This window comes from Panthera leo, chromosome C1 (genome assembly GCF_018350215.1).
Source record: "Panthera leo isolate Ple1 chromosome C1, P.leo_Ple1_pat1.1, whole genome shotgun sequence".
Lineage (NCBI taxonomy): Eukaryota > Metazoa > Chordata > Mammalia > Carnivora > Felidae > Panthera > Panthera leo.
In genome coordinates this window covers 126,227,191-126,241,838 of record NC_056686.1, presented here as the reverse complement: position 1 = coordinate 126,241,838, position 14,648 = coordinate 126,227,191, and the positions used below count along the sequence as shown (strand labels likewise).

Below are 14,648 nucleotides of genomic sequence, written 5' to 3'. Positions count from 1 at the left end.
TTATTTTAATGATTGGTCTTTGTTCTCTGTACCAGAGTTATAAAAGTATTCCACTTGGCTATGGGTACTTTCTCCACCCAGCCTCAGTTTATTTTAAAGATAGTTATGGCTAATATTTATTGAGTGCTGAAAAAGTAACTGTTATGATTTTATATCAATTACCTTGCCCCCAATTTAAGATAGCTAACAAAGTGCCAAAGAGTGTACCATAAAATCACTCTCATGGAAAGGAAGACATATGTTAACTATCAAAACAGCTAATACAGATACCTCATTGAGGATTGAGTCTGAGTGTTAAAGCAGTAGGGGCAAAAGGAGAACAAGACAGACATGTAGTTCTCATTCTCCGAAAATGAGAAAATGTGCCAAATCCTTCAGAACAGACCGAATTTTTCTTTCTTTAAATTAAAAGGCAATTCGAATACTTCCTTTGGCAGAGCACAAAGAAAAATTAGATTATATGACCCCTACACAACGATGACACATTCATGAATTATTCTCCTTGCTAAGGATTCAGGGTAGCCAAGTATCGCCCTGTAGACTACTTGCTGTTGTAAGGGATAAATGAAGGAATCAGGTTGTTTATCAGCCATAACAGCCAAAACACTTGAATACAAGATATTTCTACCAATCACTGCCATAAGAGAATGACAGAGAAGATGACCATATAATTTTCGGTCCAAACTAGAAAGAGTGAAAGGGGGCATATTATTTTTTTAATAAGGCAATAGGTGTAAACTGGTACATATGGTCACCCTAGTTACCAACCTAACAGCAAGCGGTAAGGGAAGAGATAAAAGGAAGAGCTCATTTCCACAAGAAATTAAATAAAATGAATAGTGAACACTTACTGCAGTTGAAATAGGAAGTTTACTTTTCTTAAGCTGAATTTGCCTCAGCCATACAAGGTTAGTTTATTAAACATTCTTGGCTTTGAAAAGATAGATGCTAAAATATAGCACTAAGGTTGAGACAAAAAGGTGAAAACACCTAGCCACTTAGAATCTCAACTGTTCAACTGTTCAGGTCATCTTCAGGAACCTGAAGGTGTAAATAAACCTTAAATGGAAAGTTTTATGAAACTAAGGAGATGAACTTTTTCAAAAGTCTAGATATTCTAAGTGATCTCCCAATTTTCAACAAATTGTATAAAAACTGGTAAATGTGAGGTCAATCTCCAGCAAAATTATAAACTGAATTATTAGAAGAAAATCAACTAAAAAAAAAACAGAAGAAGAAAATACCACACGATCTCTAATTACTAAGAACTGGCAAGGACAGAGTAAATCATATAATAATAACCACGTTTTTTGCTAGAATACTATAGTAGACTATATGCTTTAGGATTTCAAATAAGTTAATGACCAAATATGCTATGGACGCTTTGGGGATGATGGTCAAAGATAGCTAGAAAGATCAAATATAAAAGCTAATATTCACTTTTGGACTAATTGTTTAAAGTCCACAAACCTTAAAAATCTGTTATTTCAGACTCTCCCAAACCCTGGATGCCTTATTTCCACAAACAGCCACTAGGCATCCTCTGTGAAGATAAAGAAATAAAACTGATAAAAGACGAATTTCATTATAAACATTTTACCATATGATGTCTGATGGCCCATTCCTCTTTAAAATGAAATATCCTCAATTTCTTTAATCATTTTCTCTGATATGGTTTCTAGACTTTTGGTCTAGCCATCCTGGTGACCATTCTTCTAAACTAACTTTGTCAATTTTTCTTTTAGAACTTGGTTACCTTTAACTGAATAGATGTGTCCACAATGGTTGTCAATACTAGAAAGATATCTGCACTAAACAAAAGCAATGGCTACAAGTGGATTAATTTATCAATTATCACTTTACTGTTTTATACAAAGTTGACAGTTTTTTCTCATGAACTGAATCTAATCATCTTACCACTTAAGCAACTGATTTTTTCTTCCTTTTTTTTTTTTTTTTTTTAAAGTTTATTTACTTATTTTTGACAGAGACAGAGACAGCATGAGTAGGGGAAGGGCAGTGAGGGAGAGAGAATCCCAAGCAGGCTCCTGTTGTCAGTGCTGAGCCCAACGCAGGGCTCGAATTCATGAAACCGTGAGATCACGACCTGAGCTGAAACCAAGAGTTGGATGCTTAACGGACTGAGCCACCCAGGCACCCTAAACAACTTTAAAGCAAACTTTATCTAGAGGCAGAAGTAGAACCAAAAGAATCAAGGATTTGGCTTACAAAAGAGAAAAATTTCTTACATCTAGAGTTGTCCTGTAGTGGAACAGGCCATTTCACAGTGTATAAAGTACGGAGATTCCTGATATCAGAAGCATTCTTCAATAATCTGGTGGGGGGTGATCACCTGAGGAGATCACTTGTGTATTAGTCAGGCTATGCTGTAACAATTAACACCTATAACTCACAGGATTAACAAAAACTTCTGTTTCACTTGCAGTACCCATTTCATACCAGTTAGGTGACTCTCTACAACAGATGTTAGGGCCCGCTGCCCATTTTGTATGTCCTTTGACCCAAAGTGGCTTCTTCATTTTTCAAGATTTATGAAAACTACATAAAACAACCAAAAAGAATGCGTGACAGCAAAGGTATGTAGCCTGCAAATCCTAAAATACACACTATCTGCCCTCCATGTAGTGACTCAAGAGATTCACGCTATTTCCACCTTGTGCCTTGCTTCCTTCCCCAAGTGTCTTGGCCATCTCAACACCTACCCTCCGTGACAGTCTCTTCTGCCCACCCTCCTAAATGATTCATGTGGCACCACTTAACTACAACGGGGCTGGGAAGTGTTCTGTTCCTGACATCCAAGGAAGTAGAATAATACTGGTATGGGAAAGCACCACACATTTCCACCACAACTCACTTATTTTATTCTAACTCAAAGATTCCATGGTTCTAAATATTTCAACTATAATTTTCATTTCTAGTATAAATCTTAATGAAATGGTTTTAAAATTGATTTAGAAAGAAATGTATCATATCACAGCTGGTGGTAAAGTAAAAATGCTTTCTGTGTGAGTTAGAACTAAGACAAAGAAACCTAAATAACTTCTGCAGCATGTCTGGATTAAATTCTTTAGTTTACACAGCCTTCAATTTTTAGTATGCCCACAATGTTACTAATGATTCACAAAAACTTGAAATTTTAAACATTAAATTATTTGGAGCAGAAGAATTGATAGGTCTTGCAGAAAAATATGTACATGTACTGACTTTGTAAATAAAAATAAAGTAAGTCCTATGCCATCACTGCAGGGAAAACTTGGTAATTTGGTCATTTCAAAATCTCAACACTTTCCACTGAATTGATTTAATAAGTTATGGAACAGCTGCAAGCTGAATTACACATGATGATAGCAAAATATTTTATAGATTGTTCAGCCATATCTACTGGGCATACTAAACGATGTAAATTGCAGTATCTTTTTTTTTCCTTTCATTTAGCAAGTGAGTATTTCATTACTTGGTATGAAGACTCATTTACACAAACATATCAAGCTTTAAAAACTTAGCTCATAGTTCAAAATAAGTTTTAAAAAAATCCAGATAAGTCAGCATACCTGCATAATAGCAAACTATATAAATACATTGAAAAAATTTTAAAGCTTACACTAAAGATCAAATGACAGGAAAAGAAAGAAAATTAATTATATCAGAATATGTTACCACATTAGGAAGACTGAAAAATAATTCTAACAGTCTATATCTCACAAGGAAATTAAAACTAAGACTGCCTTTTTATAAGATATTAATAATCAATTATCAATATACATAATGAGGAATAAGGTAGAGAAATTAAATAAGACGAACTAAAACATATAAACTTCTAAACAAAGCTCACTAACATTATTATGAGAAAGCTAAAATCTTGAAATAAATTTTAGTTCCACATTTCAGAAAGATAAAATGCTGTCAGGAATACTTCAAACATTCATTGGGACAGATCTTGCAACCAACTAGTGATGAGACAATCAACTACTAAACAACTGTCTAAAATATTAAATTGCAGATAGTAAACAGGCAGATTGTAGTTTTCAAAGGTAGGGAAATGCAAAGGTCAAAAGGACTCAGCACTACTTAAGTATCTAAGTCAAAATCTTATGGAAAAAAATACAGAAATCAAAGAATTCAGAAGAAATACAAGAGGAACCCGGTGATTTTTCTAACATTTCAAAACATTTCAAGGAATAAAATATCAAATATATTAAGGAATGAAAAAAAGAATGACAAGTAACATATTTTGTGAAATCTTGAACACCAGTGATAAAGGGATCTTAGTTTTAAGATTACATTAGGCAAACACTTTGAAAATGGAAGATTAAAATGTAGTGATCTCTTAAGTTTTGTTTAGCTGTATTTTGACTTTCAGAGAAATAAATCTGTAAAGAAAAGCTCTGCTAAAGATGTCAATTAAGAAGGTCATAGTACATAAAAAGAATTCAAAATATTTTTAAAAATGTGACTATCATTTTAAAGGTTTTTAAAATACATTTAGCCACCTTAAAAATAGAAAATACTGACCAAATCATGGACTCTGGTTTGATAATCCTAATGCCCAGTGTGATGGTATTAGGAGGTAGGGTCTTTGGGAAGAGCTTAGGTCATGAAGTCATAATTCATGGAGGTTTCATGAATGGGATTAGTGCTATTATAAAAGAAACCCCACAGAACTCTCTTTTTGTTGAGCTGGTATGCTTTGGATTTCCAAAGCTTAAAATTAAAGAAGCAGAAGACTAATCAGAGATAAAGAGTTCAAAGACCCTTGGTATTGTTTGGGAAGTAAAATTAGACAAAATGATATATTTATGTTAAATATGCACAGTTGCGTGTCTGGGTAGTTTAGTCAGTTAAGTGACCAAATCTTGATTTCAGCTCAGTTCATGATCTCACAGTCATGTGATCTCATGATCATGGGATCAAGCCCCAGGTTGGGCTCCATGCTGGGCATGGAGTCTACTGGGAGTTCTCTTACTCCCACTTCCTTTGCCCCTACCCTGCTCACACAGTCTCGCTTAAAAAAGTAAATATGCATATTAAAAAAGGGTAACTACTAAAATAAATAAATAAGTTCCAAATTAATAAAGCAAAAGTAAAATAAAAGGCACCCCCCCCCCCCCCAACCAAAAAAAAATCCAGAAGTAAACCAACAAAAAATACTACCTTAGGGTAACTATGTTGCTCATTGACATTGCAGAACAAGTGGGACAAAGACACTTTTCTTAGACTCCGAGTTCTGGGTCTTTGAGCTAGAGCCAAGTTGGGTTTAAATCCCTGATTAGGAAAGAAAAAAGGCAGAATAAGCCTAGGTTTTAGTCTGTTTTATGTTACTCAATCTTTAAACTGTGGCACCTTTTCTACAACGGTAAAATACATTTCTATATAAAGCTACAGCAATATGATCTAGTTATATAGGTAACTGATAAAATCATAAGATCCAGAGAACCTAAGCAGAGGAATTTTAATAGTTTTTTCCCCTCTGAAATCTAGTGAGTTGCTCCAACATGACAATTTTGATTTTTGGTTGTTTTTTTTTGTTTGTTTGTTTTTTTTTAAATATTTTTATTTATTTTTGAGACAGAGCATGAGCAGGGGAGGGGCAGAGAGAGAGGGAGACACAGAATCTGAGGCAGGCTCCAGGCTCCGAGCTGTCAGCACAGAGCCTGATGCGGGGCTTAAACTCACAGACTGTGAGATCATGACCTGAGCTGAAGTCGGACGCTCAACCGACTGAGCCACCCAGGCACCCCTGATTTTTGTTTTATTAAAGAATTTGTTAATGATTCTGTCTCTGCAACTAAGAAGGAACTTAAGTTTCTTGTTTTTTCATACCTAGTATTTTACAAAGAACCTGAAATACAGTATGTATAAGAAATGATTATTCAACTGTTCCTCCTGACCACAAATTACTATGATTTATGTGTCCTATCTTTTAAAAAACTGCTTTATTGAGATATAATTCACATACCATACAGTTTACTCATTTAAAGTGTCTAATTCAAGGCTCACCTTTACCACAACCAATTTCAGAACATTTTCATTACCTGAAAAAGCAACTCCATTTTCCTTAGCCATCATCCCCTAATTAGGAACTACTAATTTACTCTATGTCTCCAGAGTTTACCTATACATTTCATATACATGGAATCACATTAATATGTGGTTTTTTGTGACTGTTTTCTTTTACTTAGAATGTTTTCAAGATTAATCTATGTTGTAGCAAGAATTTCATTTTTGCTATCATATAATCTTCCACTGTATGGATACACCACATTTTGTTCATTCATCAGTTGATAGACGTGTTGTTTCCACTTTTTCACTATTTCAAATAATAATGTTGTGAACACTCATGTATAAGTTTTCTGTGAACTTACATTTTTTCTTTTGGTTATATACCTAACAGTAGAATTCCTGGGTCTATGGTAACTCATGTTCAATCATTTAAATGTTTACCCATTTGAGGAACTGGCAGTTTTTCAAAGCGGCTGGGCCATTTCGATAACCACGGTGGCAGAAGATTCTAGTTTCTCCACATCCTCAGTAACACTTGTTATTATCTGATGTTTTGATTATAGACAGTTAAGTATGAAGTGGTACCTCACTGTGGTTTTGATTTGCATTTCCTTGATGGCTGAGGTTGTCTATTTGCTTTTCAAATTCATTCCTGAATGCAACAGCAGGGTTATGTCATCAGCACAAAGGAGGATATGGATCATTTCACATTTGTATTAATTTGCTAAGGCTGCTGCAACAAACTACTGTAACTGGGTAGCATAAACAACAGAAATATATTGTCTCATAGTTCTAGAGGCTAGAAGTCCAAATTCAAGGCTGCTGGCAGGTTGGTTCCTTATGAGGGGTCTATTCCAGAAGTCTCTCCTTGACTTTTGATGGCAGTCTTCCTGTTTACATGGTGGTCTCCCTGTATAACCTCTATCTCCAAATTTTACCTTTTGTAAGGATATCAGTTATGTTGGATTAGAAGCTCATCATACTCCAGTAGGACTTCATCTTAACTATTTCTGCAATGACTCTAATTCCAAGCAAGGTTATGTTCTGATGTACCGGGGGTTAGCACGTCAACATAGGAGTTTTACATTGTGGGTGGGGTTACGATTCTACCCATAATAATGTTAAAAAAAAAAAATTACGATTTACAAAAGGTGATATGGAAGGAAAGGACATAGCTGTGTCTTAGATTTCCCTTTAAAATTAGATTTTGCTCTGTCAAAATGCCTTTTCCATGGACCACGATTCCTACTGATACAGCTAGGAACATTTTCCAGTAAAACAAAAGCCTCAGATCTTTACTGTTATCAGATGGCTTGGCTCATAAACTGTTCCTCTTCACAGAATTGTAAGGAAGCTAATATAAGTGGAGGTTTTCTTAAAGAAATGTTATTCTTAAAAAAGGATATATTCCAATTTATTTATTTTTTGTTTATTTGAGAGAGAGAGAGAGAGCGCGCGCAAGTGGGGGAGAGGGCCGAAGGAAGAGAGAGAGAAACTTAAGCAGGCTCTACACTCAGCACACAACCAGACATGGGTCTTGATCCCATGATCCTGGGATCATGACCTGAGCCAAAATGGAGAGTCAGAGGCACAACCAACTGAGCCACCCAGGCACGCCCAGGAACCTCTACATTTCAGAAGTTTCTGGCAGTACATTGGCTTTCAACTTTTTCATCTATTGTTTTATTTTCATTTGTACCTTGGTGAATGTTAATTTCATCTGAAATACAAATGTCTTTCATACAACACTGTTAAGTTTTGAAGACTAGAAACAAAAATGAAAACGTTTTTAAACAAATATTGAACTTCTTCCAGATGTGAAGCTTAAAATATTTATGAAATAGTCAACTGATAAGGACATCAGAATTGTAGTATCAGTATTCCTTAGATGACCGATACTTTCAACCTTAATATGACTTAACTGTAAACTTGGGAAATCCTAAAAGTTTATAATGCATCTTAAAAACGGCTTTACCAATTAAGACAGAATACTAATTTAGACTAAAAATGTGTAATTATAATATGCTCTTAGATTGGTTTATTGACTGAAGAGTAAAGTTAATGTCTTAAAAAACACATACAACATATATTTTCCAATGTCTAACTCAGTCCTCTGAAAATGTGAAACGGAATAGTATCTCATTATATTTCTGATATACAGCTTCAATTGTTGCTGAGGAAAAAAATACCAGTACTCCTCATTATATTATTACTTTGTGAAGCATCTATATTTAGGCTTCCAGGTACATGTACAGCACATTTTAACACAGTTAAGTATCATTAAATAATAACGGCATCTGATTTTTTAAAAGTAGTGCTTAAAACAAAGCCAAACAAATCCATGATATTAACAAAAAACACCTCCAACTCAACAAGAAAATGCCACTAAAAAATGGTCAAAGCACTTAAATAGAAATTTCTCCAAAGAAGGTATACAAAAGATAAGCCGTGAAAAGATGCTCACCATCACAAACTAGGGAAATGCAAAGAAAAGCCACAAAGAGATACCACTTCACACCTATTAGGGTATCTACTATTGAAAGATCAGAAAATAAGAAGTTTTGTGAGAATGTGGGGAAACTAGAACTCCTGCGAATTGTTAGTAGAAACGTAAGACGGTGCAGGCACTGTGAAAAACAGCAAGGTGAATCCACAAAAACAGAAAAACAGAATTATTATATGATCTTGTAATTCCACTTCTGAATATATACCTAAAAAAACTTGAAAGTGGGTTCTAAAAGAGGTATCTATATACTCATGTTCACTGCAGCACTATTCGTAGTAGCCAAAAGCTGGAAACAACCCAAATGTCCAGCAACAGATGAACAAACACACAAAATGTAATATATACATCAACAGAGTATTACTCAGACTTAAAGAAGGAAATTACCTACAATTTTGTTTTTCTTTTTCAAGACTACTTTGGCTATTCAGTGTCTTTTGTGGTTCTATACAAAATTTAGGATTATTTGAGTTCTGTGAAAAATGCTGTTGGTATTTTGATAGGGATTACATTAAATCGGCAGATTACTTTAGGTAGTATAGATTTTAACAATATTTGTTCTCCTGATCCATGAGCATGGAATATCTATCCATTTCTTTGCATCATCTTCAATTTATTTCATCAATTCCAGAGTTCATGTTGTATTATAAACCTGTAGTAATCAAAACAGTATGGTATTGGTACAAAACCAGACATATACATCAATAGAACAGAACGGAAAATTCAGCAATAAGCCCGCATTTATATATATGGTCAGTTAGTCTTTGACAAAGGAGGAAAGAATAAGCAATGGGAAAAAGACAGTCTCTTCACAAATGGTGTTGGGGAAACAGGAGAACTACATGCAGAAGAATGAAACTGGACGACTTTCTTATACCATATACAAAAATAAATGCAAAGGGTTAAAGACCTAAATATGAGAGCTGAAACAATTAAAGTCCAAGACAAGCCCAGGTGGTAATTTCTCTGACATTGGCCACAGCAACAATTTTCTAGATATGTATCCTGAGGCAAGGGAGACAAAAGCAAAAATAAAACTGTTGGGGATGCCTGGATGGCTCAGCGGGTTGAGCCTCTGACTTCGATTCAGGTCATGATTTCATAGTTTGTGAGTTCAAGCCCCGTGTCGGGCTCTGTGCTGATAGCTGAGAGCTTGGAGCCTGTTTTGGATTCTGTGTCTCCCTCTCTCTCTGTCCCTCCCCTGCTCATGCTTTGTCTCTCTTTCAAGAATAAATAAAAAACATTAAAAAATTAAAAAAAATTAAAACAATGAAATTGTGCCATTTGCAGTAACATGGATGGAGCTAGACAGTATAATGCTAAGCAAAATAAATCAGAGAAAGAAAAATACCATATGATTTCACTCATACGTGGAACTTAAGGAACAAATAAAGTTTAAAAAAAGAGAAGACAGACAAACCAAGAAAAAGACTCTTCATGCGACTCTTGATCTTGGCATTGTGAGTTCGAGCCTCATGTTGGGTGTAGAGATTACTTAAAAATAGTATCTTTAAAAAAGAAAGAAAGAAAGAAAGAAAGAAAGAAAGAGAAGAGAAAGAGAGAAAGAGAGAAAGAGAGAAAGAAAGAAAGAAAGAAAGAAAGAAAGAAAGAAAGAAAGAAAGAAAGAAAAAGAAAGAAAAGACTCTTCTCTAGAGAGAACAAACTGATGGTTACCAGAGGGGAGGTGGGGGATGGGTGAAACAGGTGGGGATTAAAGAGTACACTTATCATGATGAGCCTTGAGTAACATATAGAATTGCTGAATCACAATATTGTATACCTACAACCCATAGAACAATGTATGTTAACTATACTCAAATTAAAATAAAAACTTAAAAAAAAAAAGGAAATTCTGACATGTGGATAAACCTTGAGGATATGAGGCTAAATGAAATAAGCCAGTCACAAAAAGACAAATACTGTTTTGATTTCACTCGAGGTACCTACAGCAGTCAAATTCATAGACATAGAAAGTAGAAGGCTGGCTGCCAGGAGTTGGGGAATGGGGAATTATTGTATAACGGGTATGAGTTTCAATTCTGCAAGATGAAGAGTTCTTGTGTTGGCTGCACTACATGAATACACGTTACTGAACATTACTGAACTGTACACTTAAAAATAGGTAAGATGGTAAATTTTATGTTACATGTATTTTACTACAATAAAAAACAAAACCAAAAACCTGCCAACCACTCACAGTTTCAATATATTTCTGTTGCAGGTTTAGGATTGCATACAAACTCATGAAGAGAGCACACATTAAATACACACATACATACACACAAACATACACACACGCCATATTCCAATGAGATACTGTATTGGTGTATAACTAGAGAGTGTAATTTTACACAAACACACTGAACCTTGAACAACACAGGTTAGGGATACTGACCCTTGCACAATTGAAAATCCACACATTAACTTTTAACTCCCTCAAAACTGAACTACTAATAACCTACTGCTGACTGAAAGTATTACCAATGACATAAACAGTCCATTAACACATATTTTGTACATTATATGTATTATATACTGTATTCTTATAATAAAGCAAACTAGAGAAAAATGTTCTTAAACGTGAGACACCTATAACCAGCAAATAAATGGAATCAGTAATCAAACATCTCCCAACAAGAGTCCTGGGCCAGAAGGCTTCCCAGGGGAATTCTACCGGGCATTTAAACATGAGTTAAAGCCTATTTTTCTCAAACTGTTCCAAAAAACAGAAACAGAAGGAAAATTTCCTAACTCATTTGACAAAGCCAGCATTACCTTGATTCCAAAACGAGACAAAGATCCCACCAAAAATGAGAATTATGGGCCAATATCCCTGATGAACACGGATGCAAAAATTGTCAACAAGATACTAGCAAATCAAATCCAACAATACATCAAAAGAATTACTTACCATAATCAAATGGGATTTATTCCTGGGCTTCAGGGCTGGTTCAATATTCGCAAATCAAGCAATGTGATACACCACATTAATAAAATAAAGTATAAGAACCATATGATCCCGTCAATAGACGAAGAAAACGCATTTGACAAAATACAGCATCCATTCTTGATAAAAACACTCAACGAAGTAGGGATAGATGGAACACACCTCAACATCACAAAGGCCATATACAGACGACCTGCAGCTCACCTTTAATGGGGAAAAACTGAGAGCCTTTCCCCTACAGTCAGGAGCAAGGCAAGGATGTCCAGTCCTACCATACTATTCAACACAGTACTGAAGTCTTAGCCTCAGCAATCAGATGATAAAAAGAAATGACAGGCATCCAAATGATCAAGAAAGAGGTCAAACTTTCACTATTTGCCGATGACATGATACTTTATGTAGAAAATCCAAAAGACCACCAAAAAACTGTGAGAATAAATGAACTGAGCAAAGTCAAAGGATATAAACTCAATGTGCAGAAATCTGTTGCATTTCTATGCACCAATAACAAAGCATCAGAAAAGGAAATCAAGGTATCCATCCTATTTGTAAACGCATAAAAAACAATTGAGATACCTAGGAATAAACCTAACTGAAGAAATAAAACATCTGTACTCTGAAAACCATAGAACACTTATGAAGGAAACTGAAGAGGATACAAAGAAACGGAAAAGCATTCCATGTTCATGGAATTGAAGAGCAAACATTGTTAAAATGTCTACACTAGCCAAAACAATCTAGATATTTAATACAATCCCTATCAAAATACCACCAACATTTTTCACAGAGCTAGAACAATCCTAAAATTTGTATGGAACCACAAAAGACCCTGAATAGCCAAAGCAATCTTGAAAAGGAAAAACAAAACTGGAGGCATCACAATTCCAAATTTTAAGGTATATACAAAGCTGTAGTCATCAAGACAATATGGTACTGTCACAAAAAGAGACACATAGATGAACAGAACAGAACAGAAAACCCAGAAATGGATCAGAAAAACTATATGGTCAACACATCTTTGACAAAGCAGGAAAGATTATCCCCTGGAAAAACGATAGTCTCTTCAACAAATGGTGTTGGGAAAACTGGACACAGACATGCACAAGAATGAATCTGGACCACTTTCTTACCCCATACACAAAAACAAATTCAAAATGGTTGAAAGACCTAATATGAGACAGGAAACGATCAAAATCCTAAAGAACACAGGCAGCAACCTCTTTGACCTTGGCTGGACCAACTTCTTACTAGACATGTCGCCGAAGGCAAGGGAAACAAAAGCAAACATGAAATACTGGGACTTCATCAAGATAAAAAGCCTCTCCACAGCAAAGGAAAAAAACGAAACTAAAAGGATGCCTATGGAATGGGAGAAGATATTTGCAAACGACCTATCTGATAAAGGGTTAGTATTCATAATATAGATTTTGAAACTTATCAACCTCAACACCCAAAAAACAAGTAACACAGGTAAGAAATGGGCAGAAGACATGAATAGAAACTTTTCCAAAGACATCCAGAATGCTAATGGACACATGAAAAGATGCTAAACATTACTCATCATCAGGGAAATACAAACCAAAACCACCTCACATCTGTCAGAGTGGCTAAAATAACACAACTAACAACAGGTGTTGGTGAGGACGCAAAGGGAACTCTCTTGCACTGTTGCTGGGAATGCAAACTGGTGCAGCCACTCTGGAGAAAAGTATCAAGTTTCCTCAAAAAACTAAAACTAGAACTGCCCTATGATCCAGCAATTGCACTACCAGGTATTTACCCAAAGGATACAAAAATACAGATTCAAAGGGGCGCACACACACCCTGATGTTTATAGCAGCATTATCAACAACAGCCAAACCATGGAGCCCAAATGTCCACTGATTGATGAATGGATAAAGAAGATGTGATTTATAAATGCAATGGAATATTAGTCAACAAAAAGAATGAAATCTTGCCATTTGCAATGACGTGGATGGAACTAGAATGTATTAAGTGAAATAAAAGAAAACAGATGAAATATGGGAAGGGAGAGAAAAAAAAGAGGGGAAACAAACCATAAGAGACTCTTAATGATAGAGAACAAACTGTGGGTTGGTGGAGGGAGGTGGGTGACAGAAGGGCGAGGTAGGGGATGGGTACTAAGAGGGCACTTGTGATGAGCACTGGGTATTACTGTATTTAAGTGATGAATCACTGAATTCTACTCCTGAAACCAATATTGCACTGTATGTTAACTAAAATTTATATTAAAAAAAAGAAAGAAAATCATGAGAAAATACATTTACAGTACTATAACGTATTTATTGTAAAAAAAAAAAAAAAAAAAAAAGCAAACTACATAGAAGTAAACCCACGCAGTTCAAATCCATGTTGCTTAAGGGTTAACTGGATACATAATTTCATATATACATCTTACATATTTCATATGGAAAAATCATACATAGGAAATAAATTACTTGATTTAAACTTTTTGAAAGGTTGCGATTAATAGATATGGTAATCTTTACCACAGCAGAGATTTCAGCTTTTTTTTTTTCTGCTACCACACACTTTAGAGATATAATATACTCCTTTCAGAAATCTCAAATGGGGAGGAGAAGGTTTAATATAAAAGAGGCTCCCTCCTCATATCTCTTTGAGGGAAAACAACCTTTCTCCTTCCTATTTAAAAATTCTCTAATTCCTAGAATGTAAACAAAATGAACAAATGACAAGGATGAGAATACTGCAAACAGTACAAACACAAGCCAGTAAGCTTCTTTTAAGAATTTTATTTCACTCATTACTGTGTTTCCTAGAAACCCTATCACACTCTCTGGCACATAGTTAAGGATCAACGCATTGTAAAGAAAGAAGAGTAGGCTTGAAGGAGAGGCCATTTCTTCACTTGACAGTCATAGAAGAAAAAAAGAGTATGGGTATTGAGAGAGAAAACTTTTATTTTTTTATTTTGGAGAGTGTGTAAGCAGGGAGGGGCAGAGGGAGAGAGAGAGAGAATCTTTTTTGTTTATTTTGAGAGATGGAGAGCATGAGAAGGGTAGGGTCAGAGAGAGAGGAGAGAAAGAGAATCCCAAGATGGCTCTGTGTTGAGCCTGACCCAGAGCTCAATTGCACAATCCTGGGATCATAATGTGAGCTGAAATCAAGAGGGGGACGCTCAACTGACTGAGTCAC

The 14,648-nt window shown here is 35.3% G+C and overlaps 1 protein-coding gene across 19 annotated transcripts in view; it reads right to left on the bottom strand.

The window, feature by feature from the left end:
• R3HDM1 (R3H domain containing 1) overlaps nt 1–14,648 on the bottom strand; it is a 203,123-nt gene that overhangs the window by 164,665 nt on the left and 23,810 nt on the right. For 15 of the 19 annotated variants that reach the window (XM_042948556.1, XM_042948559.1, XM_042948555.1 and 12 more), the window contains exon 2: nt 5,173–5,283. The exons of 2 other annotated variants lie outside the window; for them this stretch is intronic. The gene's annotated coding sequence lies outside the window, so the exon portion shown is untranslated. Of the gene's footprint in view, nt 1–1,470; nt 1,544–5,172; nt 5,284–14,648 lie in introns of all 19 variants that reach the window. 2 more of the 19 variants (XM_042948558.1, XM_042948560.1) reach the window with 1 other exon arrangement.